Raw genomic sequence first — 26,655 nt, 5'->3', positions numbered from 1 at the left:
CTTGTTTGGAATTGCCTGAAATTTTCTTACCTGGGATTGCATTACCTGTAATTGTGTGGAGTTGCTCGGCCTTGAATTGCCTTGGCTGGAGTATCCGGGAATTACCTAGCCTGGAATTGTTTTGCCTGGATATGCCTTGCCTGGAATTGCCTTGCCTGAAAGTGCCTAAAGTTGCATTGCCTGGATTTGCCTGCCTGACATTCCATGAGATAGCCTCTTCTGGAATTGCCTTGTCTGAAATTGCCTTGAATTGCCTTGCCTGGTATTGCCCTGCATAGAATTTTTTGTTTCCTTGTTTAAAATTGCCTTGAGTGAAATTGCCTGGAAAAGCCTGGCCTGAAATTGCCTTGATTGGAATTGCCTGAGGCTGCGTTGGCTGCAGTTGCCTGGAATTGCCACTCCTGGAGTTTCCTTACCTGGAATTTCCTGGAAGTTTTTTGACTCGAATTTCCTTGCCTGCAATTGCCTGTAGTTGCGTTGTCTGTAATAGCCTTTCCTGAAATTGCCTAATAATTTTTTATTGGAATTTTAATTTCTGTAATTGCCTGGAATTGTCTTGCCTAACATTGTGTTTCCTGGGTTTGCCTTGCCTGGAATTGCCTGCTGTGACTTTCCAGAAATGTTTTTATTTGGACATGCGTGGAATGACCTAGCCAGAAATTCTGTTCTCTGGAATTGCCCGTAACTTCCTCGTCTGGAATTGTCTTGCCTCCATCTGGCTGGAATTGCCTTGGCTGGAGTGTCTTGGAAACGCCTCGACTAAAATTTCTAGCGTGGAAATATCTGGAATTTTCGTATTTTGAATCTCTTTGCCTGAAATTGCCTTCCCTGTAATATCCTGGATATGCCTTGGCTGGAAATGCCTTACCTATCCTTGCCATTTCTGAAATTGCTTCGCTTGGAAGTGTGTGGCCTGGAATTTTCTTGCCTAGACTTGCCTTGCTGAAATCCCATTGCCTGGAAGAGCCTGGACTAAAATTACTCGTGTTAAATTTGCCTGCTAATTGTTTTTGCTGGATTTGCCTTGAAAAGATTACCTTTCTTGAAATTGCCTGGAATTGCCTAGCTAAAACTTGTTTTGTCAAAAATGTTTTGCCTGCAGTTGCCATGCCAGTAATTTAATTTTCTGCAATAAACTGAAATTGCCTTTCATGGAATTGCCTTCCCTGGAATTGACTCACCTGAAATTGCCTTGCCTGCCTTCCTTTTTTCCAAAATGCGTGGCCTGGATTTGGATTGCTGGAAATCGCCTGGAATTGTCTTGCATGTAATTGCCTGGCCAGGAGTTGCACAGAGATACCAGGAAATACCTTGCCTATAATAGCCTTGTCTGGAAATTTGTTCACGAAATGGCATTTCTTGGAATAATGTGGAGACGCCTTTTCTGGAATTTCATTGCTGGAATTGTTTTTAATTTCATTGCTTGTAAGGCCTTCTCTGAAAATGCCTAAAGATGCATTGCCTGGAAATGCCTTGCCTGGAATTCCCTGAAATTGCCTCGCCTAGATTCGCCTTGCCTTGTATATTCTAAAGGTTCCATGTTTAGTATTGCCTTGATTAAAATGGCTTTGAAAAGCCTTGCATGGAATTTCCTCGCTTGGAATTGCCTGAAGTTGGATTGGCTCGAATTGCCTTAGCTGGAGTTGCCTGGAATTGCCCTGCCTAACCTTTTCTTGCTTGTTATTCCCTGAAATGTTCTTGATTCTAGTTTTATTTCCAAAAATTTCGTGGGGTTGCCTTATCTGGAATTGCCTTGCCTGATATTGCCTGGAATTTCCTCTGCCATGGCCTTTCCTGGAATGGCCTGGAATTGAATTGTTTGGAATTGCCTGAAATTTTCTTACCCGGGATTGCATTGCCTGTAATTGTGTGGAGTTGCTTTGCCTTGAATTGCCTCGCCTGGAATATCCTGGAATTGCCTTGCCTGGAATGGTTTTGCCTGGATATGCCTTGGCTGGAATTGCCTTGCCTGGAAATGCCTAAAGTTGCATTGCCTGGATTTGCCTGCCTGATATTGTATGAAATAACCTCTTCCGGAATTACCTTTTTTGAAATTGCCTCTCCTGGGGTCACCCTGCCTGGAATATACTTGTTCTTTTGTTTAAAATTGCCTTGACTGAAGTTGCCTGGAAAAGCCTTGCCTCAAATTTCCTGAAGTTGCCTTGTTGGAAGTTGCCTGGAATTGCCCTGCCTGGAATTTCCTTACCTCAGCTTTCCTGGAAGGTTTTGCACTCGAATTTCTTTGCTGGGAATTGCCTTTCGTTGCATTGTTAGTAATTGCCCTTCCTAAAACTGCCTAATAATTTATTTATTTATTTATTTATTTATTTATTTATTTATTTATTTATTTTGTATTTCTCTTCCTGGAATCGGCTGGAATGGTTTTGCCTAACATTGTGTTTCCTGGATTTGCCTGGCCTGGAATTTCCCGCTGTTGAATTTCCAGATATTTTTCTATTTGGACATGACTGGAATGACCTAGCCAGGAATTGCGTTCTCCAGAATTGCCCGTAACTTCCTTGCCTGAAATTCTCTTGCCGCGACCTGGCTGGAATTGCCTTGGCTGGAGTTGCTTGGAAATGCCTTTCCTAAAATTTCTTGCCTGGAATTGTCTGGAATTTCTTTTTATCGAATCTCTTTGCCTGGTGTTGCCTGAAATTGCCTGGCCTGGGATATCCTGGAATTGCCTTGGGTGGAATTGCCACGTCTGGGATTGCTCTGCCTTGGATTGCATACCATACTCGTTCCTGGAATTGCATTGCATGTAATTGCCTGAAATTGCCTTCTTTATAATTGCTTTGCTGAATTTGCCTTTCCACAAATTGCGTGGAATTGCCATACCTTTAAGTGCCTTGCTGAGACATGCCTGGAAATGCCTTGTCTAAATCTGATTTTATTGGGATTCCCTGGATTTGCCATGCCAGGAATTGCCTTGCATGAAATTGCCTGTCCTGGATTTGACTGGATATTTTTATTTAAAATTACGTCGACTTGAATTGCATGGAATTGCCTTTCCTAAAATTACTTTGCCTCGAGTTGCCTGAAATTTTCTGAACTGAAATTGTTTTGCCTTGTATTGCCGGAGTTACCTTGCCTGGAATTGCCTTCTGTATAATTGCCTTGCTGGAATGGCCTTTCCTGGAATTGCCTGGAATTGCTCTAACTTAAATTGCCTTGCCTAGAAATTGCTGAAATTGTTTTGCCTGAAACTTCCTTGCCTGAAATTGCCTGAATTTGCCTTTCCAGGAATTGTCTTGCCTGGAATTGAGTAAAATTGTGTTGCTGCAATGGCCTTTCGTATACGTTTCTGGAGTTGCCCTTACTGGCATTGCCTTGAATGGATTTTTCTGATATTGCCTTGCCTTGAATCGCATTGCCTTCTATATCCTAAAGGTTTCTTGTTGAAAATAGCCTTGATTAAAATGGCCTTGAAAAGCCTTGCCTGAATTTTCCTCCCTTGCAATTGCCTGAAGTTGTATGGGCTCGAGTTGCCTTGGCTGGAGTTGCCTGGACTTGGCGTGCCAAAGCTATCCTTGGCTGTCATTTTCTAAAATGTTCTTGATACTAATTCCATTTCCAGGAATTTCCCGGAGTTGCCTTATCTGGAATTACCTTCCCTGATATTGCCTGGAATTTCCTTGACTGCAATGGCCTTTCCTGGAATTGCCTTGTTTGGAATTGCCTAAAATTGTCGCCCCTGGGATTGCATTGCCTGTAATTGTGTGGAGTTGCTCTGCCTTGAATTGCCTTGGCTGGAGTATTTTGGAATTGCCTAGCCTGGAATTGTTTCGCCTGGATATGCCTTGCCTGGAGTTGCCTTGCCTCAAACTGCCTAAAGTTGCATTGCGTGGATTTCCCTGCCTGACATTCCATGAAACAGCCTCTTCTGGAATTGCCTTGTCTGAAATTGCCTTGAATTGCCTTGCCTGGGATGGCCCTGCCTAGAATTCTTTTGTTTCCTGGTTTAAAATTGCCTTGAGTGAAATTGCCTGGAAAAGCCTTGCCTGAAATTGCCTTGATTGGAATTGCCTGAAGTTGCGTTGGCCAGAGTTGCCTGGACTTGCCCTGCCTGGAGTTTCCTTACCTGGAGTTTCCTGGAAACTTTTCGACTCGAATTTTCTTGCCTGGAATTGCCTGCAGTTGCGTTGTCTGTAATTGCCTTTCCCGAAGTTGCCTAGTCATTTTTTTTTTTGGAATTTCATTTCCTGTAATTGCCTGGAATTGTTTTGCCTAACATTGTTTAACCTGAATTTGCCTTGCCTGAAATTGCCTGATGTTGACCTTCCAGCAATTTTTCTATTTGGACATGCGTGAAATGACCTTGCCAGGAAGTGTGTTCTCTGGAATTGCCCGTAACTTCCTTGCCTGGAATTGCCTTGCCTCGAACTGGCTGGAATTGCCTTGGCTGGAGTTGCTTGGAAAGGCCTTGCCAAAAGTTTCTTGCGGGGAATTATCTGGAATTTTCTGATATCGAATCTCTTTGCCTGCAATTGCCTGAAATTGCCTTGCCTGGAATATCCTGGAATTGCCTTGGCTGGAATTGCATGCAATTGCCATGTATGGAATTATTTTGTGTTGTATTGCCTAAAATACCCGTTCCTGGAATCGCGTTGCATGTAAATGCCTGGAATTACCTTGCCTGGAATTGCCTTCTTTATAGTTGCCCCTCTGACATTGCCTTTGCTGGAATTGCCTGGAATTGCCATAAATGGAAGAGCCTTGCTACAGATGCCTGGAAATGCCTTGTCTAAATTTGCTTTTCCTGGAATTTCCTGGATTTGCCTTTCAAGGAATTGCCTTGCATGAAATTGCCTATCCTGGAGTTGACAGAAATTGCCTTACCTAAAATTATTTTGACTTGAATTGCATAGAATTTCCTTGCCTCAAATTACTTTGCCTCGAGTTGCCTGGAATTTTCTAACCTGAAGTTGTTTTGCCTAGTACATCCCGGAATTGTCTTGCCTGGAAATGTTGAAACTGCCGCGCCTGGAATTGCCTTGCCTATAATTTTCTGGACATGCCTTGCCTGGAATTGCCTTGCCTAGAATTGCCTGAAATTGCTTTGCCTAGAATCGCCTTGCTTTGTATTTCCGACAGTTTCCTTGTTAAAAATTGCTTTGATTTAAATGGCCTTGAAAAGCCTTGCCTGAAATTTTCGCGCCTGGTATTGCCTGAAGTTGTATTGGCTCGAATTCTAGCCTTGGCTTTGCTGAAAATTTCCTGCCTCTTATTCCCTGAGATGTTCTTGATTCTAGTTCCATTTCCAGGATTTTTCAGGAGTTGCCTTGTTTGGAATTGCCTTGCCTGACATTGCCAGGAATTGTTTTGACTGCAATGGCCTTTCCTGGATTCGCCTCGTATTGCCTTGTTTGGAATTGCCTGAAATTTTCTTACCTGGGATTGCATTGCCTGTAATTGTGTGGAGTTGCTCGGCCTTGAATTGCCTTGGCTGGAGTATCCTGGAATTGCCTATCCTGGAATTGTTTTGCCTGGAAATGCCTTGCCTGGAATTGCCTTGCCTGAAAGTGCCTAAAGTTGCATTGCCTGGATTTGCCTGCCTGACATTCCATGAGATAGCCTATTCTGGAATTGCCTTGTCTGAAATTGCCTTGAATTGCCTTGCCTGGGATTGCCCTGCATGGAATTTTTTTGTTTCCTTGTTTAAAATTGCCTTGAGTGAAATTGCCTGGAAAAGCCTGGCCTGAAATTGCCTTGATTGGAATTGCCTGAAGCTGCGTTGGCTGGAGTTGCCTGGAATTGCCCCGCCTGGACATTCCTTACCTGGAGTTTCCTGGAAGTTTTTCGACTCGAATTTCCTTGCCTGGAATTGCCTGTAGTTGCGTTGTCTGTAATAGCCTTTCCTGAAATTGCCTAATAATTTTTTATTGGAATTTCATTTTCTGTAATTGCCTGGAATTGTCTTGCCTAACATTGTGTTTCCTGTGTTTCCCTTGCCTGGAATTGCCTGCTGTTGACTTTCCAGAAATGTTTTTATTTGGACATCCGTGGAATGACCTAGCCAGAAATTCTGTTCTCTGAAATTGCCCGTAACTTCCTCGTCTGGAATTGTCTTGCCTCCATCTGGCTGGAATTGCCTCGGTTGGAGTGCCTTGGAAACGCCTCGACCAAAATTTCTAGCGTGGAAATATCTGGAATTTTCGTATTTTGAATCTCTTTGCCTGAAATTGCCTTGCCTGGAATATCCTGGAAATGCCTTGGCTGGAAATGCCTTACCTATCCTTGCCATTTCTGAAATTGCTTCGCTTGGAAGTGTGTGGCCTGGAATTTTCTTGCCTAGACTTGCCTTGCTGAAATCCCATTGCCTCGAAGAGCCTGGACTAAAATTACTCGTGTTAAATTTGCCTGCTAATTGTTTTTGCTGGATTTGCCTTGCCAAAGATTACCTTTCCTGAATTTGCCTGGAATTGCCTAGCTAAAACTTGTTTTGTCAAAAATGTTTTGCCTGCAGTTGCCATTCCAGGAATTTAATTTTCTGCAATAAACTGAAATTGCCTTTCATGGAATTGCCTTCCCTGGAATTGACTCACCTGAAATTGCCTTGCCTGCCTTCCTTTTTTCCAAAATGCGTGGCCTGGATTTGGATTGCTGGAAATCGCCTGGAATTGTCTTGCATGTAATTGCCTGGCCAGGAGTTGCACAGAGATACCAGGAAATACCTTGCCTATAATAGCCTTGCCTGGAAATTTGTTCACGAAATGGCATTTCTTGGAATAATGTGGAGATGCCTTTTCTGGAATTTCATTGCTGGAATTGTTTTTAATTTCATTGCTTGTAAGGCCTTCTCTGAAATGCCTAAAGATGCATTGCCTGGAATTGCCTTGCCTGGAATTCCCTGAAATTGCCTCGCATAGATTCGCCTTGCCTTGTATATTCTAAAGGTTCCATGTTTAGTATTGCCTTGATTAAAATGGCCTTGAAAAGCCTTGCGTGGAATTTCCTCACTTGGAATAGCCTGAAGTTGGATTGGCTCGAATTGCCTTGGCTGGAGTTGCCTGGAATTTCCCTGCCTAACCTTTTCTTGCTTGTTATTCCCTGAAATGTTCTTGATTCTAGTTTTATTTCCAGGAATGTCTTGGAGTTGCCTTATGTGGAATTGCCTTGCCTGATATTGCCTGGAATTTCCTCTGCCATGTCCTTTCCTGGAATGGCCTGGAATTGAATTGTTTGGAATTGCCTGAAATTTTCTTACCCGGGATTGCATTGCCTGTAATTGTGTGGAGTTGCTTTGCCTTGAATTGCCTCGCCTGGAATATCCTGGAATTGCCTTGCCTGGAATGGTTTTGCCTGGATATGCCTTGGCTGGAATTGTATTGCCTGGAAATGCCTAAAGTTGCATTGCGTGGATTTGCCTGCCTGATATTGTACTAAATAACCTCTTCTGGAATTACCTTTTTTGAAATTGCCTTGAATTGCCTCTCCTGGGTTCGCCCTGCCTTGAATATACTTGTTCTTTTGTTTAAAATTGCCTTGACTGAAGTTGCCTGGAAAAGCCTTGCCTCAAATTGCCTTGATTGCAATTTCCTGAAGTTGCCTTGTTGGAAGTTGCCACGAATTGCTTTGCCTGGAGTTTCCTTACCTGAGCTTTGCTGGAAGATTTTCGACTCGAATTTCATGGCTGGGAATTGCCCTTCGTTGCATTGTTAGTAATTGCCTTTCCTAAAACTGCCTAATAATTTATTTATGTATTTATTTATTTATGTATTTATTTGTTAATTTATTTTGTATTTCTCTTCCTGGAATCGGCTGGAATTGTTTTGCCTAACATTGTGTTTCCTAGATTTGCCTGGCCTGGAATTTCCCGCTGTTGAATTTCCAGATATTTTTCTATTTGGACACGCCTGGAATGTCCTAGCCAGGAATTGCGTTCTCCAGAATTGCCCGTAACTTCCTTGCCTGAAATTCTCTTGCCGCGAACTGGCTGGAATTGCCTTGGCTGGAGTTGCTTGGAAATGCCTTTCCTAAAATTCCTTGCCTGGAATTGTCTGGAATTTCTTTATATCGAATCTCTCTGCCTGGAGTTGCCTGAAATTACCTGGCCTGGAATATCCTGGAATTGCCTTGGGTGGAATTGCCACGTCTGGAATCGCTCTGCCTTGGATTGCCTACCATACCCGTTCCTGGAATTGCATTGCATGTAATTGCCTGAAATTGCCTTCTTTATAATTGCTTTGCTGAAATTGCCTTTCCAGAAATTGCGTGGAATTGCCATAGCATTAAGTGCCTTGCTGAGACATGCCTGGAAATGCCTTGTCTAAATCTGATATTATTGAAATTCCCTGGATTTGCCATGCCAGGAATTACCTTGCCTGAAATTGCCTGTCCTGGATTTGACTGGAATTGTTTTATTTAAAATTACTTCGACTTGAATTGCATGGAATTGCCTTTCCTAAAATTACTTTGCCTCTAGTTGCCTGAAATATTCCGAACTGAAATTGTTTTGCCTTGTATTGCCCGGAATTACCTTGCCTGGAATTGCCTTCTGTATAATTACCTTGCTGGAATGGCCTTTCCTGGAATTGCCTGGAATTGCTCCAACTGAAATTGCCTTGCCTAGAAATTTCGGAAATTGTTTTGCCTGAAACTGCCTTGCCTGAAATTGCCTGAATTTGCCTTGCCAGGAATTGTCTTGCCTGGAATTGATTGAAATTCTGTTGCCTGAAATGGCCTTGCCTATACGTTTCTGGAGTTGCGTTGCCTGGCATGGCCTTGAATGGATTTTCCTGATATTGCCTTGCCTGGAACCGCCTTGCCTTGTATATCCTAAAGGTTCCTTGTTGAAAATAGCCTTGATTAAAATGGCCTTGAAAAGCCTTGCCTGAATTTTCCTCTCTTGGAATTGCCTGAAGTTGTATGGGCTCGAGTTGCCTTGGCTGGAGTTGCCTGGAATTGGCGTGCCAAAACTTTCCTTTCCTGTTATTTTCTAAAATGTTCTTGATACCAGTTCCATTTCCAGGATTTTCCCGGAGTTGCCTTATCTGGAATTACCTTCCCTGATATTGCCTGGAATTTCCTTGACTGCAATGGCCTTTCCTGGAATTGCCTGGAATTGCCTTGTTTGGAATTGCCTGAAATTGTCGTCCCTGGGATTGCATTGCCTGTAATTGTGTGGAGTTGCTCTGCCTTGAATTGCCTTGGCTGGAGTATTTTGGAATTGCCTAGCCTGGAATTGTTTCGCCTGGATATGCCTTGCCTGGAGTTGCCTTGCCTCAAACTGCCTAAAGTTGCATTGCGTGGATTTCCCTGCCTGACATTCCATGAAAAAGCCTCTTCTGGAATTGCCTTGTCTGAAATTGCCTTGAATTGCCTTGCCTGGGATGGCCCTGCCTAGAATTCTTTTGTTTCGTGGTTTAAAATTGCCTTGAGTGAAATTGCCTGGAAAAGCCTTGCCTGAAATTGCCTTGATTGGAATTGCCTGAAGTTGCATTGGCCAGAGTTGCCTGGACTTGCCCTGCCTGGAATTTCCTTACCTGGAGTTTCCTGGAAACATTTCGACTCGAATTTTCTTGCCTGGAATTGCCTGCAGTTGCGTTGTCTGTAATTGCCTTTCCCGAAATTGCCTAGTCATTTTTTCTTGGAATTTCATTTCCTGTAATTGCCTGGAATTGTTTTGCCTAACATTGTTTAACCTGAATTTGCCTTGCCTTAAATTGCCTGATGTTGACCTTCCAGCAATTTTTCTATTTGGACATGCGTGAAATGACCTTGCCAGGAAGTGTGTTCTCTGGAATTGCCCGTAACTTCCTTGCCTGGAATTGCCTTGCCTCGAACTGGCTGGAATTGCCTTGGCTGGAGTTGCTTGGAAAGGCCTTGCCAAAAATTTCTTGCAGGGAATTATCTGGAATTTTCTGATATCGAATCTCTTTGCCTGCAATTCCCTGAAATTGCCTTGCCTGGAATATCCTGGAATTGCCTTGGCTGGAATTGCATGCAATTGCCATGTCTGAAATTATTTTGTGTTGGATTGCATAAAATACCCGTTCCTGGAATCGCGTTGCATGTAAATGCCTGCAATTGCCTTGCCTGGAATTGCCTTCTTTATAGTTGCCCCTCTGACATTGCCTTTGCTGGAATTGCCTGGAATTGCCATGAATTGAAGAGCCTTGCTTAGAGATGCCTTGAAACGCCTTGTCTAAATTTGCTTTTCCTGGAATTTCCTGGATTTGCCCTGCCAGGAATTGCCTTGCATGAAATTGCCTATCCTGAAGTTGACAGAAATTGCCTTACCTAAAATTATTTTGACTTGAATTGCATAGAATTGCCTTGCCTCAAATTACCTTGCCTCGATTTGCCTGGAATTTTCTAACCTGAAGTTATTTGTTTTGCATAGTACATCCCGGAATTGTCTTGCCTGGAAATGTTGAAACTGCCTTGCCTGGAATTGCCTTGCCTATAATTTTCTGGAGATGCCTTGCCTGGAATTGCCTTGCCTGGAATTGCATGAAATTGCCCTGCCTAGAATCGCCTTGCTTTGTATTTCCGACAGTTTCCTTGTTAAAAATTGCTTTGATTTAAATGGCCTTGAAAAGCCTTGCCTGAAATTTTCTCGCCTGGAATTGCCTGAAGTTGTATTGGCTCGAATTTTAGCCTTGGCTTTGCTCAAACTTTTCCTGCCTCTTATTCCCTGAGATGTTCTTGATTCTAGTTCCATTTCCAGGATTTTTCAGGAGTTGCCTTATTTGGAATTGCCTCGCCTGATTTTGCCAGGAATTGTATTGACTGCAATGGCCTTACCTGTATTCGCCTCGTATTGCCTTGTTTGGAATTGCCTGAAATTTTCTTACCTGGGATTGCATTGCCTGTAATTGTGTGGAGTTGCTCGGCCTTGAATTGCGTTGGCTGGAGTATCCTGGAATTGCCTAGCCTGGAATTGTTTTGTCTGGATATGCCTTGCCTGGAATTGCCTTGCCTGAAAGTGCCTAAAGTTGCATTGCCTGGATTTGCCTGCCTGACATTCCATGAGGTAGCCTCTTCTGGAATTGCATTGTCTGAAATTGCCTTGAATTGCCTTGCCTGGGATTGCCCTGCATGGAATTTTTTTGTTTCCTTGTTTAAAATTGCCTTGAGTGAAATTGCCTGGAAAAGCCTGGCCTGAAATTGCCTTGATTGGAATTGCCTGAAGCTGCGTTGGCTGGAGTTGCCTGGAATTGCTCCGCCTGGAGTTTCCTTACCTGGAATTTCCTGGAAGTTTTTCGACTCGAATTTCCTTGCCTGGAATCACCTGTAGTTGCGTTGTCTGTAATAGCCTTTCCTGAAATTGTCTAATAATTTTTTATTGGAATTTCATTTTCTGTAATTGCCTGGAATTGTCTTGCCTAACATTGTGTTTCCTGGGTTTGCCTTGCCTGGAATTGCCTGCTGTTGACTTTCCAGAAATGTTTTTATTTGGACATGCGTGGAATGACCTAGCCAGAAATTCTGTTCTCTGGAATTGCCCGTAACTTCCTCGTCTGGAATTGTCTTGCCTCCATCTGGCTGGAATTGCCTTGGCTGGAGTGTCTTGGAAACGCCTCGACTAAAATTTCTAGCGTGGAAATATCTGGAATTTTCGTATTTTGAATCTCTTTGCCTGAAATTGCCTTGCCTGGAATATCCTGGAAATGCCTTGGCTGGAAATGCCTTACCTATCCTTGCCATTTCTGAAATTGCTTCGCTTGGAAGTGTGTGGCCTGGAATTTTCTTGCCTAGACTTGCCTTGCTGAAATCCCATTGCCTCGAAGAGCCTGGACTAAAATTACTCGTGTTAAATTTGCCTGGTAATTGTTTATGCTGGATTTGCCTTGCCAAAGATTACCTTTCCTGAAATTGCCTGGAATTGCCTAGCTAAAACTTGTTTTGTCAAAAATGTTTTGCCTGCCGTTGCCATGCCAGGAATTTAATTTTCTGCAATAAACTGAAATTGCCTTTCATGGAATTGCCTTCCCTGGAATTGACTCACCTGAAATTGCCTTGCCTGCCTTCCTTTTTTCCAAAATGCGTGGCCTGGATTTGGATTGCTGGAAATCGCCTGGAATCGTCTTGCATGTAATTGCCTGGCCAGGAGTTGCACAGAGATACCAGGAAATACCTTGCCTATAATAGCCTTGCCTGGAAATTTGTTCACGAAATGGCATTTCTTGGAATAATGTGGAGACGCCTTTTCTGGAATTTCGTTGCTGGAATTGTTTTTAATTTCATTGCTTGTAAGGCCTTCTCTGAAAATGCCTAAAGATGCATTGCCTGGAAATGCCTTGCCTGGAATTCCCTGAAATTGCCTCGCCTAGATTCGCCTTGCCTTGTATATTCTAAAGGTTCCATGTTTAGTATTGCCTTGATTAAAATGGCCTTGAAAAGCCTTGCATGAAATTTCCTCGCTTGGAATTGCCTGAAGTTGGATTGGCTCGAATTGCCTTGGCTGGAGTTGCCTGGAATTGCCCTGCCTAACCTTTTCTTGCTTGTTATTCCCTGAAATGTTCTTGATTCTAGTTTTATTTCCAGGAATGTCTTGGGGTTGCCTTATCTGGAATTGGCTTGCCTGATATTGCCTGGAATTTCCTCTGCCATGGCCTTTCCTGGAATGGCCTGGAATTGAGTTGTTTGGAATTGCCTGAAATTTTCTTACCCGGGATTGCATTGCCTGTAATTGTGTGGAGTTGCTTTGCCTTGAATTGCCTCGCCTGGAATATCCTGGAATTGCCTTGCCTGGAATGGTTTTGCCTGGATATGCCTTGGCTGGAATTGCCTTGCCTGGAAATGCCTAAAGTTGCATTGCGTGGATTTGCCTGCCTGATATTGTATGAAATATCCTCTTCTGGAATTACCTTTTTTGAAATTGCCTTGAATTGCCTCTCCTGGGTTCGCCCTGCCTTGAATATACTTGTTCTTTTGTTTAAAATTGCCTTGACTGAAGTTGCCTGGAAAAGCCTTGCCTCAAATTGCCTTGATTGCAATTTCCTGAAGTTTCCTTGTTGGAATTTGCCTGGAATTGCCCTGCCTGGAGTTTCCTTACCTGAGCTTTGCTGGAATCTTTTCGACTAGAATTTCTTTGCTGGGAATTGCCTTTCGTTGCATTGTTAGTAATTGCCTTTCCCAAAACTGCCTAATAATTTATTTATTTATTTATTTATTTATTTATTTATTTATTTATTTTGTATTTCTCTTCCTGGAATCGGCTGGATTTGTTTTGCCTAACATTGTGTTTCCTGGATTTGCCTGGCCTGGAATTTCCCGCTGTTGAATTTCCAGATATTTTTTTATTTGGACATGCCTGGAATGACCTAGCAAGGAATTGCGTTCTCCAGAACTGCCCGTAACTTCCTTGCCTGAAGTTGTCTTGCCGCGACCTGGCTGGAATTGCCTTGGCTGGAGTTGCTTGGAAACGCCTTTCCTAAAATTTCTTGCCTGGAATTGTCTGGAATTTCTTTATATCGAATACCTCTGCCTGGAGTTGCCTGAAATTGCCTGGCCTGGAATATCCTGGAATTTCCTTGGGTGGAATTGCCACGTCTGGAATCGCTCTGCCTTGGATTGCCTACCATACCCATTCCTGGAATTGCATTGCAGGTAATTGCCTGAAATTGCCTTCTTTATAATTGCTTTGCTGAAATTGCCTTTCCAGAAATTGCGTGGAATTGCCATAGCATTAAGTGCCTTGCTGAGACATGCCTGGAAATGCCTTGTCTAAATCTGATATTATTGAAATTCCCTGGATTTGCCATGCCAGGAATTACCTTGCCTGAAATTGCCTGTCCTGGATTTGACTGGAATTGTTTTATTTAAAATTACTTCGACTTGAATTGCATGGAATTGCCTTTCCTAAAATTACTTTGCCTCTAGTTGCCTGAAATATTCCGAACTGAAATTGTTTTGCCTTGTATTGCCCGGAATTACCTTGCCTGGAATTGCCTTCTGTATAATTGCCTTGCTGGAATGGCCTTTCCTGGAATTGCCTGGAATTGCTCTAACTGAAATTGCCTTGCCTAGAAATTGCTGAAATTGTTTTGCCTGAAACTTCCTTGCCTGAAATTGCCTGAATTTGCCTGGCCAGGAATTGTCTTGCCTGGAATTGATTGAAATTGTGTTGCCTGAAATGGCCTTGCGTATACGTTTCTGGAGTTGTGTTGCATGGCATTGCCTTGAATGGATTTTCCTGATATTGCCTTGCCTGGAATCGCCTTGCCTTGTATATCCTAAAGGTTCCTTGCTGAAAATAGCCTTGATTAAAATGGCCTTGAAAAGCCTTGCCTGAATTTTCCTCTCTTGGAATTGCCTGAAGTTGTATGGGCTTGAGTTGCCTTGGCTGGAGTTGCCTGGATTTCGCGTGCCAAAACTTTCCTTGGCTGTCATTTTCTAAAATGTTCTTGATACTAGTTCGATTTCCAGGAATTTCCCGGAGTTGCCTTATCTGGAATTACCTTCCCTGATATTGCCTGGAATTTCCTTGACTGCAATGGCCTTTCCTGGAATTGCCTGGAATTGCCTTGTTTGGAATTGCCTGAAATTGTCGTCCCTGGGATTGCATTGCCTGTAATTGTGTGGAGTTGCTCTGCCTTGAATTGCCTTGGCTGGAGTATTTTGGAATTGCCTAGCCTGGAATTGTTTCGCCTGGATATGCCTTGCCTGGAGTTGCCTTGCCTCAAACTGCCTAAAGTTGCATTGCGTGGATTTCCCTGCCTGACATTCCATGAAACAGCCTCTTCTGGAATTGCCTTGTCTGAAATTGCCTTGAATTGCCTTGCCTGGGATGGTTCTGCCTAGAATTCTTTTGTTTCGTGGTTTAAAATTGCCTTGAGTGAAATTGCCTGGAAAAGCCTTGCCTGAAATTGCCTTGATTGGAATTGCCTGAAGTTGCGTTGGCCAGAGTTGCCTGGACTTGCCCTGCCTGGAGTTTCCTTACCTGGAGTTTCCTGGAAACTTTTCGACTCGAATTTTCTTGCCTGGAATTGCCTGCAGTTGCGTGGTCTGTAATTGCCTTTCCCGAAATTGCCTAGTCATTTTTTTTTTGGAATTTCATTTCCTGTAATTGCCTGGAATTGTTTTGCCTAACATTGTTAAACTGAATTTACCTTGCCTGAAATTGCCTGATGTTGACCTTCCAGCAATTTTTCTATTTGGACATGCGTGAAATGACCTTGCCATGAAGGGTGTTCTCTGGAATTGCCCGTAACTTCCTTGCCTGGAATTGCCTTGCCTCGAACTGGCTGGAATTGCCTTGGCTGGAGTTGCTTGGAAAGGCCTTGCCAAAAATTTCTAGCGGGGAATCATCTGGAATTTTCTGATATCGAATCTCTTTGCCTGCAATTCCCTGAAATTGCCTTGCCTGGAATATCCTGGAATTGCCTTGGCTGGAATTGCATGCAATTGCCATGTCTGGAATTATTTTGTGTTGGATTGCCTACAATACCCGTTCCTGGAATTGCGTTGCATGTAAATACCTGCAATTGCCTTGCCTGGAATTGCCTTCTTTATAGTTGCCCCTCTGACATTGCCTTTGCTGGAATTGCCTGGAATTGCCATAAATGGAAAAGCCTTGCTTAGAGATGCCTGGAAATGCCTTGTCTAAATTTGCTTTTCCTGGAATTTCCTGGATTTGCCTTGCCAGGAATTGCCGTGCATGAATTTGCCTATCCTGGAGTTGACAGAAATTGCCTTACCTAAAATTATTTTGTCTTAAATTGCATAGAATTTCCTTGCCTCAAATTACTTTGCCTCGAGTTGCCTGGAATTTTCTAATCTGAAGTTGTTTTGCCTAGTACATCCCGGAATTGTCTTGCCTGGAAATGTTGAAACTGCCTTGCCTGGAATTGCCTTGCCTATAATTTTCTGGACATGCCTTGCCTGGAATTGTCTTGCCTGTAATTGCCTGAAATTGCTTTGCCTAGAATCGCCTTGCTTTTTATTTCCGACAGTTTCCTTGTTAAAAATTGCTTTGATTTAAATGGCCGTGAAAAGCCTTGCCTGAAATTTTCACGCCTGGAATTGCCTGAAGTTGTATTGGCTCGAATTCTAGCCTTGGCTTTGCTCAAACTTTTCCTGCCTCTTATTCCCTGAGATGTTCTTGATTCTAGTTCCATTTCCAGGATTTTTCGGGAGTTGCCTTATTTGGAATTGCCTTGCCTGATATTGCCAGGAATTGTTTTCATTGCAATGGCCTTTCCTGGATTCGCCTCGTATTGCCTTGTTTGGAATTGCCTGAAATTTTCTTACCTGGGATTGCATTGCCTGTAATTGTGTGGAGTTGCTCGGCCTTGAATTGCCTTGGCTGGAGTATCCTGGAATTGCCTAGCCTGGAATTGTTTTGCCTGGATGTGCCTTGCCTGGAATTGCCTTGCCTGAAAGTTCCAAAAGTTGCATTACCTGGATTTGCCTGCCTGACATTCCATGAGATAGCCTCTTCTGGAATTGCCTTGTCTGAAATTGCCTTGAATTGCCTTGCCTGGGATTGCCCCGCATGGAATTTTTTTGTTTCCTTGTTTAAAATTGCCCTGAGTGAAATTGCCTGGAAAAGCCTGGCCTGAAATTGCCTTGATTGGAATTGCCTGAAGCTGCGTTGGCTGGAGTTGCCTGGAATTGCCCCGCCTGGAGTTTCCTTACCTGGAGTTTCCTGGAAGTTTTTCGACTCGAATTTCCTTGCCTGGAATTGCCTGTAGTTGCGTTGTCTGTAATAGCCTTTCCTGAAATTGCCTAATAAATTTTTATTGGAATTTCATTTTCTGTAATTGCCTGGAATTGTCTTGCCTAACATTGTGTTTCCTGGGTTTGCCTTGCCTGGAATTGCCTGCTGTTGACTTTCCAGAAATGTTTTTATTTGGACATGCGTGGAATGACCTAGCCAGAAATTCTGTTCTCTGGAATTGCCCGTAACTTCCTCGTCTGGAATTGTCTTGCCTCGATCTGGCTGGAATTGCCTTGGCTGGAGTGTCTTGGAAACGCCTCGACTAAAATTTCTAGCGTGGAAATATCTGGAATTTTCGTATTTTGAATCTCTTTGCCTGAAATTGCCTTGCCTGGAATATCCTGGAAATGCCTTGGCTGGAAATGCCTTACCTATCCTTGCCATTTCTGAAATTGCTTCGCTTGGAAGTGTGTGGCCTGGAATTTTCTTGCCTAGACTTGCCTTGCTGAAATCCCATTGCCTCGAAGAGCCTGGACTAAAATTACTCGTGTTAAATTTGCCTGGTAATTGTTTATGCTGGATTTGCCTTGCCAAAGATTACCTTTCCTGAAATTGCCTGGAATTGCCTAGCTAAAACTTGTTTTGTCAAAAATGTTTTGCCTGCAGTTGCCATGCCAGGAATTTAATTTTCTGCAATAAACTGAAATTGCCTTTCATGAAATTGCCTTCCCTGGAATTGACTCACCTGAAATTGCCTTGCCTGCCTTCCTTTTTTCCAAAATGCGTGGCCTGGATTTGGATTGCTGGAAATCGCCTGGAATCGTCTTGCATGTAATTGCCTGGCCAGGAGTTGCACAGAGATACCAGGAAATACCTTGCCTATAATAGCCTTGCCTGGAAATTTGTTCACGAAATGGCATTTCTTGGAATAATGTGGAGATGCCAATTCTGGAATTTCATTGCTGGAATTGTTTTTAATTTCATTGCCTGTAATGCCTTCTCTGAAAATGCCTAATGATGCATTGCCTGCATTTGCCTTGCCTGGAATTCCCTGAAATTGCCTCGCCTAGATTCGCCTTGCCTTGTATATTCTAAAGGTTCCATGTTTAGTATTGCCTTGATTAAAATGGCCTTGAAAAGCCTTGCGTGGAATTTCCTCGCTTGGAATTGCCTGAAGTTGGATTGGCTCGAATTGCCTTAGCTGGAGTTGCCTGGAATTGCCCTGCCTAACCTTTTCTTGCTTGTTATTCCCTGAAATGTTCTTGATTCTAGTTTTATTTCCAGGAATGTCTTGGGGTTGCCTTATCTGGAATTGGCTTGCCTGATATTGCCTGGAATTTCCTCTGCCATGGCCTTTCCTGGAATGGCCTGGAATTGAGTTGTTTGGAATTGCCTGAAATTTTCTTACCCGGGATTGCATTGCCTGTAATTGTGTGGAGTTGCTTTGCCTTGAATTGCCTCGCCTGGAATATCCTGGAATTGCCTTGCCTGGAATGGTTTTGCCTGGATATGCCTTGGCTGGAATTGCCTTGCCTGGAAATGCCTAAAGTTGCATTGCGTGGATTTGCCTGCCTGATATTGTATGAAATATCCTCTTCTGGAATTACCTTTTTTGAAATTGCCTTGAATTGCCTCTCCTGGGTTCGCCCTGCCTTGAATATACTTGTTGTTTTGTTTAAAATTGCCTTGACTGAAGTTGCCTGGAAAAGCCTTGCCTCAAATTGCCTTGATTGCAATTTCCTGAAGTTTCCTTGTTGGAATTTGCCTGGAATTGCCCTGCCTGGAGTTTCCTTACCTGAGCTTTGCTGGAATCTTTTCGACTAGAATTTCTTTGCTGGGAATTGCCTTTCGTTGCATTGTTAGTAATTGCCTTTCCCAAAACTGCCTAATAATTTATTTATTTATTTATTTATTTATTTATTTATTTTGTATTTCTCTTCCTGGAATCGGCTGGATTTGTTTTGCCTAACATTGTGTTTCCTGGATTTGCCTGGCCTGGAATTTCCCGCTGTTGAATTTCCAGATATTTTTTTATTTGGACATGCCTGGAATGACCTAGCAAGGAATTGCGTTCTCCAGAATTGCCCGTAACTTCCTTGCCTGAAGTTGTCTTGCCGCGACCTGGCTGGAATTGCCTTGGCTGGAGTTGCTTGGAAATGCCTTTCCTAAAATTTCTTGCCTGGAATTGTCTGGAATTTCTTTATATCGAATACCTCTGCCTGGAGTTGCCTGAAATTGCCTGGCCTGGAATATCCTGGAATTTCCTTGGGTGGAATTGCCACGTCTGGAATCGCTCTGCCTTGGATTGCCTACCATACCCATTCCTGGAATTGCATTGCAGGTAATTGCCTGAAATTGCCTTCTTTATAATTGCTTTGCTGAAATTGCCTTTCCAGAAATTGCGTGGAATTGCCATAGCATTAAGTGCCTTGCTGAGACATGCCTGGAAATGCCTTGTCTAAATCTGATATTATTGAAATTCCCTGGATTTGCCATGCCAGGAATTACCTTGCCTGAAATTGCCTGTCCTGGATTTGACTGGAATTGTTTTATTTAAAATTACTTCGACTTGAATTGCATGGAATTGCCTTTCCTAAAATTACTTTGCCTCTAGTTGCCTGAAATATTCCGAACTGAAATTGTTTTGCCTTGTATTGCCCGGAATTACCTTGCCTGGAATTGCCTTCTGTATAATTGCCTTGCTGGAATGGCCTTTCCTGGAATTGCCTGGAATTGCTCTAACTGAAATTGCCTTGCCTAGAAATTGCTGAAATTGTTTTGCCTGAAACTTCCTTGCCTGAAATTGCCTGAATTTGCCTGGCCAGGAATTGTCTTGCCTGGAATTGATTGAAATTGTGTTGCCTGAAATGGCCTTGCGTATACGTTTCTGGAGTTGTGTTGCATGGCATTGCCTTGAATGGATTTTCCTGATATTGCCTTGCCTGGAATCGCCTTGCCTTGTATATCCTAAAGGTTCCTTGCTGAAAATAGCCTTGATTAAAATGGCCTTGAAAAGCCTTGCCTGAATTTTCCTCTCTTGGAATTGCCTGAAGTTGTATGGGCTTGAGTTGCCTTGGCTGGAGTTGCCTGGATTTGGCGTGCCAAAACTTTCCTTGGCTGTCATTTTCTAAAATGTTCTTGATACTAGTTCGATTTCCAGGAATTTCCCGGAGTTGCCTTATCTGGAATTACCTTCCCTGATATTGCCTGGAATTTCCTTGACTGCAATGGCCTTTCCTGGAATTGCCTGGAATTGCCTTGTTTGGAATTGCCTGAAATTGTCGTCCCTGGGATTGCATTGCCTGTAATTGTGTGGAGTTGCTCTGCCTTGAATTGCCTTGGCTGGAGTATTTTGGAATTGCGTAGCCTGGAATTGTTTCGCCTGGATATGCCTTGCCTGGAGTTGCCTTGCCTCAAACTGCCTAAAGTTGCATTGCGTGGATTTCCCTGCCTGACATTCCATGAAACAGCCTCTTCTGGAATTGCCTTGTCTGAAATTGCCTTGAATTGCCTTGCCTGGGATGACCCTGCCTAGAATTCTTTTGTTTCGTGGTTTAAAATTGCCTTGAGTGAAATTGCCTGGAAAAGCTTTGCCTTAAATTGCCTTGATTGGAATTGCCTGAAGTTGCGTTGGCCAGAGTTGCCTGGACTTGCCCTGCCTGGAGTTTCCTTACCTGGAGTTTCCTGGAAACTTTTCGACTCGAATTTTCTTGCCTGGAATTGCCTGCAGTTGCGTTGTCTGTAATTGCCTTTCCCGAAATTGCCTAGTCATTTTTTTTTGGAATTTCATTTCCTGTAATTGCCTGGAATTGTTTTGCCTAACATTGTTTAACCTGAATTTGCCTTGCCTGAAATTGCCTGATGTTGACCTTCCAGCAATTTTTCTATTTGGACATGCGTGAAATGACCTTGTTAGGAAGTGTGTTCTCTGGAATTGCCCGTAACTTCCTTGCCTGGAATTGCCTTGCCTCAAACTGGCTGGAATTGCCTTGGCTGGAGTTGCTTGGAAAGGCCTTGCCAAAAATTTCTAGCGGGGAATTATCTGGAATTTTCTGATATCGAATCTCTTTGCCTGCAATTCCCTGAAATTGCCTTGCCTGGAATATCCTGGAATTGCCTTGGCTGCAATTGCCTGCAATTGCCATGTCTGGAATTATTTTGTGTTGGATTGCCTAAAATACCCGTTCCTGGAATTGCATTGCATGTAAATGCCTGCAATTGCCTTGCCTGGAATTGCCTTCTTTATAGTTGCCCCTCTGACATTGCTTTTGCTGGAATTGCCTGGAATTGCCATAAATGGAAAAGCCTTGCTTAGAGATGCCTGGAAACGCCTTGTCTAAATTTGCTTTTCCTGGAATTTCCTGGATTTGCCTTGCCAGGAATTGCCTTGCATGAAATTGCCTGTCCTGGATTTGACAGAAATTGCCTTACCTAAAATTATTTTGACTTGAATTGCATAGAATTGCCTTGCCTCAAGTTACTTTGCCTCGAGTGGCCTGGAATTCTCTAACCTGAAGTTTTGCCTAGTACATCCCGGAATTGTCTTGCCTGGAAATGTTGAAACTGCCTTGCCTGGAATTGCCTTGCCTATAATTTTTTGGACATGCCTTGCCTGGGATTGCCTGAAATTGCTTTGCCTAGAATCGCCTTGCTTTTTATTTCCGACAGTTTCCTTGTTAAAAATTGCTTTGATTTAAATGGCCTTGAAAAGCCTTGCCTGAAATTTTCACGCCTGGTATTGCCTGAAGTTGTATTGGCTCGAATTCTAGCCGTGGCTTTGCTGAAACTTTTCCTGCCTCTTATTCCCTGAGATGTTCTTGATTCTAGTTCCATTTCCAGGATTTTTCGGGAGTTGCCTTATTTGGAATTGCCTTGCCTGATATTGCCAGGAATTGTTTTGGCTGCAATGGCCTTTCCTGGATTCGCCTCATATTGCCTTGTTTGGAATTGCCTGAAATTTTCTTACCTGGGATTGCATTGCCTGTAATTGTGTGGAGTTGCTCGGCCTTGAATTGCCCTGGCTGGAGTATCCTGGAATTGCCTAGCCTGGAATTGTTTTGCCTGGATATGCCTTGCCTGGAATTGCCTTGCCTGAAAGTGCCTAAAGTTGCATTGCCTGGATTTGCCTGCCTGACATTCCATGAGATAGCCTCTTCTGGAATTGCCTTGTCTGAAATTGCCTTGAATTGCCTTGCCTGGGATTGCCCTGCATGGAATTTTTTTGTTTCCTTGTTTAAAATTGCCTTGAGTGAAATTGCCTGGAGAAGCCTGGCCTGAAATTGCCTTGATTGGAATTCCCTGAAGCTGCGTTGGCTGGAGTTGCCTGGAATTGCCCTGCCTGGACTTTCCTTACCTGGAGTTTCCTGGAAGTTTTTCGACTCGAATTTCCTTGCCTGGAATAGCCTGTAGTTGCGTTGTCTGTAATAGCCTTTCCTGAAATTGCCTAATAATTTTTTATTGGAATTTCATTTTCTGTAATTGCCTGGAATTGTCTTGCCTAACATTGTGTTTCCTGGGTTTGCCTTGCCTGGAATTGCCTGCTGTTGACTTTCCAGAAATGTTTTTATTTGGACATGCGTGGAATGACCTAGCCAGAAATTCTGTTCTCTGGAATTGCCCGTAACTTCCTCGTCTGGAATTGTCTTGCCTCGATCTGGCTGGAATTGCCTTGGCTGGAGTGTCTTGGAAACGCCTCGACTAAAATTTCTAGCGTGGAAATATCTGGAATTTTCGTATTTTGAATCTCTTTGCCTGAAATTGCCTTGCCTGGAATATCCTGGAAATGCCTTGGCTGGAAATGCCTTACCTATCCTTGCCATTTCTGAAATTGCTTCGCTTGGAAGTGTGTGGCCTGGAATTTTCTTGCCTAGACTTGCCTTGCTGAAATCCCATTGCCTCGAAGAGCCTGGACTAAAATTACTCGTGTTAAATTTGCCTGGTAATTGTTTATGCTGGATTTGCCTTGCCAAAGATTACCTTTCCTGAAATTGCCTGGAATTGCCTAGCTAAAACTTGTTTTGTCAAAAATGTTTTGCCTGCAGTTGCCATGCCAGGAATTTAATTTTCTGCAATAAACTGAAATTGCCTTTCATGGAATTGCCTTGCCTGGAATTGACTCACCTGAAATTGCCATGCCTGCCTTCCTTTTTTCCAAAATGCGTGGCCTGGATTTGGATTGCTGGAAATCGCCTGGAATCGTCTTGCATGTAATTGCCTGGCCAGGAGTTGCACAGAGATACCAGGAAATACCTTGCCTATAATAGCCTTGCCTGGAAATTTGTTCACGAAACTGCATTTCTTGGAATAATGTGGAGATGCCTTTTCTGGAATTTCATTGCTGGAATTGTTTTTGATTTCATTGCTTGTAAGCCCTTCTCTGAAAATGCCTAAAGATGCATTGCCTGGAATTGCCTTGCCTGGAATTCCCTGAAATTGCCTCGCCTGGATTCGCCTTGTCTTGTATATTCTAAAGGTTCCTTGTTTAATATTGCCTTGATTAAAATGGCCTTGAAAGGCCTTGCGTGAAATTTCCACGCTTGGAATTGGCTGAAGTTGTATTGGCTCGAATTGCCTTGGCTGGAGTTGCCTGGAATTGCCCTGCCTAAACTTTTCTTGCTCGTTATTCCCTGAAATGTTCTTGATTCTAGTTTTATTTCCAGGAATTTCTTGGAGTTGCCTTATCTGGAATTGCCTTGCCTGATATTGCCTGGAATTTCCTCTGCCATGGCCTTTCCTGGAATGGCCTGGAATTGAATTGTTTGGAATTGCCTGAAATTTTCTTACCCGGGATTGCATTGCCTGTAATTGTGTGGAGTTGCTTTGCCTTGAATTGCCTCGCCTGGAATATCCTGGAATTGCCTTGCCTGGAATGATTTTGCCTGGATATGCCTTGGCTGGAAATGCCTTGCCTGGAAATGCCTAAAGTTGCATTGCGTGGATTTGCCTGCCTGATATTGTATGAAATAACCTCTTCCGGAATTACCTTTTTGAAATTGCCTTGAAGTGCCTCTCCTGGGGTCACCCTGCCTGGAATATACTTGTTCTTTTGTTTAAAATTGCCTTGACTGAAGTTGCCTGGAAAAGCCTTGCCTCAAATTGCCTTGATTGCAATTTCCTGAAGTTGCCTTGTTGGAAGTTGCCTGGAATTGCCCTGCCTGGAGTTTTCTTACCTGAGATTTCCTGGAAGCTTTTCGACTCGAATTTCTTTGCTTGGAATTGCCTTTCGTTGCATTGTTAGTAATTGCCTTTCCTAAAACTACCTAATAGTTTATTTATTTATTTATTTTTGAATTTCTCTTCCTGGAATCGGCTGGAATTGTTTGGCCTAACATTGTGTTTCCTGGATTTGCCTGGCCTGGAATTTCCCGCTGTTGAATTTCCAGATATTTTTCTATTTGGACATGACTGGAATGACCTAGCCAGGAATTGTGTTCTCCAGAATTGCCCGTAACTTTCTTGCCTGAAATTGTCTTGCCGCGAACTGGCTGGAATTGCCTTGGCTGGAGTTGCTTGGAAATGCCTTTCCTAAAATTTCTTGCCTGGAATCGTCTGGAATTTCTTTATATCGAATCTCTCTGCCTGGAGTTGCCTGACATTGCCTGGCCTGGAATATCCTGGTATTGCCTTGGGTGGAATTTCCACATCTGGAATTGCTCTGCCTTGGATTGCCTACCATACCCGTTCCTGGAATTGCATTGCAGGTAATTGCCTGAAATTGCCTTCTTTATAATTGCTTTGTGAAATTGCCTTTCCAGAAATTGCGTGGAATTGCCATAGCTTTAAGTGCCTTGCTGAGACATGCCTGGAAATGCCTTGTCTAAATCTGATTTTATTGGAATTCCCTGGATTTGCCATGCCAGGAATTGCCTTGCATGAAATTGCCTGTCCTGGATTTGACTGGAATTGTTTTATTTAAAATTACTTCGACTTGAATTGCATGGAATTGCCTTTCCTAAAATTACTTTGCCTCGAGTTGCCTGAAATTTTCTGAACTGAAATTGTTTTGCCTTGTATTGCCCGGAATTACCTTGCCTGGAATTGCCTTCTGTATAATTGCCTTGCTGGAATGGCCTTTCCTGGAATTGCCTGGAATTGCTCTAACTGAAATTGCCTTGCCTAGAAATTGCTGAAATTGTTTTGCCTGAAACTTCCTTGCCTGAAATTGCCTGAATTTGCCTGGCCAGGAATTGTCTTGCCTGGAATTGATTAAAATTGTGTTGCTGCAATGGCCTTGCCTATACGTTTCTGGAGTTGCATTGCCTGGCATTGCCTTGAATGGATTTTCCTGATATTGCGTTGCCTGGAATCGCCTTGCCTTGTATATCCTAAAGGTTCCTTGTTGAAAATAGCCTTGATTAAAATGGCCTTGAAAAGCCTTGCCTGAATTTTCCTCCCTTGCAATTGCCTGAAGTTGTATGGGCTCGAGTGGTTTTGGCTAGTGTTGCCTAGACTTGGCGTGCCAAAACTTTCCTTGGCTGTCATTTTCTAAAATGTTCTTGATACTAGTTCCATTTCCAGGAATTTCCCAGAGTTGCCTTATCTGGAATTACCTTCCCTGATATTGCCTGGAATTTCCTTGACTGCAATGGCCTTTCCTGGAATTGCCTGGAATTGCCTTGTTTGGAATTGCCTGAAATTGTCGTCCCTGGGATTGCATTGCCTGTAATTGTGTGGAGTTGCTCTGCCTTGAATTGCCTTGGATGGAGTATTTTGGAATTGCCTAGCCTGGAATTGTTTCGCCTGGATATGCCTTGCCTGGAATTGCCTTGCCTCAAACTGCCTAAGGTTGCATTGCCTGGATTTCCCTGCCTGCCATTCCATGAAAGAGCGTCTTCTGGAATTGCCCTGTCTGAAATTGCCTTGAATTGCCTTGCCTGGGATGGCCCTGCCTAGAATTCTTTTGTTTCGTGGTTTAAAATTGCCTTGAGTGAAATTGCCTGGAAAAGCCTTGCCTGAAATTGCCTTGATTGGAATTGCCTGAAGTTGCATTGTCCAGAGTTGCCTGGACTTGCCCTGCCTGGACTTTCTTTACCTGGAGTTTCCTGGAAGTGTTTCGACTCAAATTTTTTTGCCTGGGATTTTTTGCAGTTGCGTTGTCTGTAATTGCTTTTCCTGAAGTTGCCTAATAATATTTTTCCGGAATTCTTTATCCTATAATTTCCTGGAATTGTTTGGCCTAACATTGTGTTTCCTGGATTTGCCTTGCCTGAAATTGCCTGATGTTGACTTTCCAGCAATTTTTCTATTTGGACATGTGTGAAATGACCTTGCCAGGAAGTGTGTTCTCTGGAATTGCTAGTAACTTCCATGCCTGGAATTGCCTTGCCTCGAACTGGCTGCAATTGCCTTGGCTGAAGCTGCTTGGAAAGGCCTTGCCAAAAATGTCTTGCCTAGAATTATCTGAAATTTTCTTATATCAAATCTCCTTACCTGGAATATCCTGGAATTGCCTTGGCTTCAATTGCCTGCAATTGCCTTGTCTGAAATTGCCTTAAATTGCCTTGCCTGGGATGTCCCTGCCTGAAATTTTTTGTTTTCTTGTTTAAAATTTCCTTGATTGAAATTGCCTGGAAAATTTGGCCTGAAATTGCATTGATGGGAATTGACTGAAGGTGCCTTGGCTGGAGTTGCCTCAAATTGCCCTGCCTGGAGTTTTTTTACCTGGAATTTCCTGGAAACTTTTCGACTCGAATTTTCTTGCCTGGAATTGCCTGCAGTTGCGTTGTCTGTAATTGCGTTTGCGGAAATTGCCTAGTCATTTCTTTTTTGGAATTTCATTTCCTGTAATTGCCTGGAGTTTTTTTTCCTAACATTGCGTTTCCTGGATTTGCCTTGCCGGAATTTCCTGCTGTTGACTTTTCAGAAATTTCTTCATTTGGACATGTGTGGAGTGACCTAGACAAGAATTGTGTTCTTTGGAATTGCCCGTAACTTCCTTGCCTGGAATTGCCTTGCCTCGAACTGGCTGGAATTGCCTTGGTTGGAGTTGATCGGAAAGGCCTTGCCAAAAATTTCTAGCGGGGAATTATCTGGAATTCCCTGAT

The sequence above is a fragment of the Callithrix jacchus genome, chromosome 14 (assembly GCF_049354715.1).
Source record: "Callithrix jacchus isolate 240 chromosome 14, calJac240_pri, whole genome shotgun sequence".
Taxonomy (NCBI): domain Eukaryota; kingdom Metazoa; phylum Chordata; class Mammalia; order Primates; family Cebidae; genus Callithrix; species Callithrix jacchus.
This window is presented reverse-complemented; position numbering follows the sequence as displayed.